Raw genomic sequence first — 2,136 nt, 5'->3', positions numbered from 1 at the left:
AACATAATGGCAGGTTGACGTCACAGTACACATGCTTGTTAAACATCAAAAGAAAAAAAATGCCAAACAAACCACAGGTCTTTATCAATAAGGCAAGGCAAAGGTTACAGCACATCCATTTCCCAGTATTTGTAGACATAAGGCACGAGCATGTGTTGTGTTAAAGTGAAACAGAAAGCTGCTGTCTTATGGTGCGCAAGTTGGTTGGCATCATGACAAGTCCTGCACAGAGTATTAAACAGTTTCATTCTTTGTATTCCAACATTCATAAATGAGCAGAGAAATCGTCCTGATCAGTAAGAAAACATCACGTTTGCCAATTAAGCTTTGTGTATGGATTCTTAGGAGGCCCTGCTGAATTCTGGGAAGAAAGCAAGTTTCTCTAAGTTAAAATGATATAATAAAAGCATCATCTGTTATTTGTAGATGTAAGGAAAGTATAAGTCTTTACAGTCGCATTCAATTATACAGTACAACTGACACAAAAAAGTATAAAATCTGGGAATGAGGAAAGCTAAACTAGAGAATTCTGCCACTAAAAGTGACAACATTGTAGAGTTTGTAGCATAGTAGGGAAACCTCTTTCTTATCTTTTGATTCTGGCCTCTCAGGGGTGCTTTAAAATCTTCCATTGCACTTCAACATTACAGGAAGATAAAGATCTAACTCTGGAACAGGGAAATGTACTACATACAATGCACATAGAAAGTGAATGAATAGGTATAGGCTTGTAATTAGGTTTACTGGGGGATGCTGGGTCAGAGAACAAGTCAGTAGCCAGAACGACAAACGTTTTCTGGCCAACACATTTTTATAACAGGCATATTCTAAAACATGTTTACAGTGGTGTGACTCAGTTCCAGGCAACCTTTGCTTGTAAATATATCAGTGTATGCTATGATAAATATGTCATGACACCTAATAATAAATTACAATAAAAAGAATCACATCTGCTGTCAGTCTGCATCAGTGTCGGTGCACACCATGCCCTTTAGGATTTCATGACCACCAGGAGGTCATGCCAATGGGGAGTTACGTTTCCACCGTTCTAATGTGTGTACCTCTCAGAGCACGCACACTAAACTGAACTAACGTTGTGTTCTTTTACTGAGTTCATTTATTCATTCTTCTAAATTTTAATCACAGCTGTCGTGTTACTTCCGAGTGCATCATATTTCAAATGGCACCTGTTTAGGGTTTAAAGAACACAGCACAGCAGTGGACACTTTGGCACACAGGGCCCTTATAAAAAATTCTCGGAAAATAATTCATATTCATGGACTGTCTGAAAATTAAATTGCCATTTCAATGCAAAAGTCAACCAATCATCTCATCAGCTTCTAGCATGTTATAACCAGGTGGTATTGTCTCAGGTTCAGGTTACATTAGCTTGCCGTTTGCAAACTTTGCTGCATGGCAAAAAAGCCTGCGAGTGTGCATGTTTCCTTCAAGACATACATTTTAATAACCTAAGAGTGTTATGAAATGCTGATTTTCATCCATAGTTAGCACATAACATTACATTACATCTGACAAATTGTTAAAGAAACCTGGGATTTGAATTCACAACAATTGCGCTGCACTCAGATATGGTGGGAAGCAAAATATGAATAACTATGTAATGTTGCTTAAATTGCAGGTTTGCCAGGGAGTATCATTCACTAATCTAGATCCAGAACATATTAGGTCAATGAAAAGTCGCAAACAGACCGTAATTTGTGCAGGGCGACGTGATTTGAAAATATTGAACTCAACTGAGGATTTTGCATGACACTGCTGCAAAAGCCTATCAGCATTGACATTCACACTGACACTCACTCATAACGTCAGTGTTGCTGATGTCTGGACATTCATGAACAGCAATGAAGGAGAAGATAAAAACCACTAAACGTGGTTGTTTGCAGACACCCAGAGCTGTACGGTAACACGTCTACTCATTCCGACACAAGACAAATAAGGAGCTGGCATGGAGGAAAGTGAGTGAGGAAGTCAGACTACTTGGTAAGTACATATGTCTAAGCACAACATAGCTCTGAAATATTCAGGGAACAAGCACTTTAAAAGTTGTTGGCTTGTTGTCTGGCCAAAAGACTTGATGAAGCATGAATTCAGGCTTTTTACAAGGTGGCATAATGA

The sequence above is a fragment of the Acanthopagrus latus genome, chromosome 12 (genome assembly GCF_904848185.1).
Source record: "Acanthopagrus latus isolate v.2019 chromosome 12, fAcaLat1.1, whole genome shotgun sequence".
Classification (NCBI taxonomy): Eukaryota; Metazoa; Chordata; class Actinopteri; order Spariformes; family Sparidae; genus Acanthopagrus; species Acanthopagrus latus.
The sequence above is the reverse complement of the archived record's forward strand: the minus strand, read 5'-3'. Positions refer to the sequence as shown.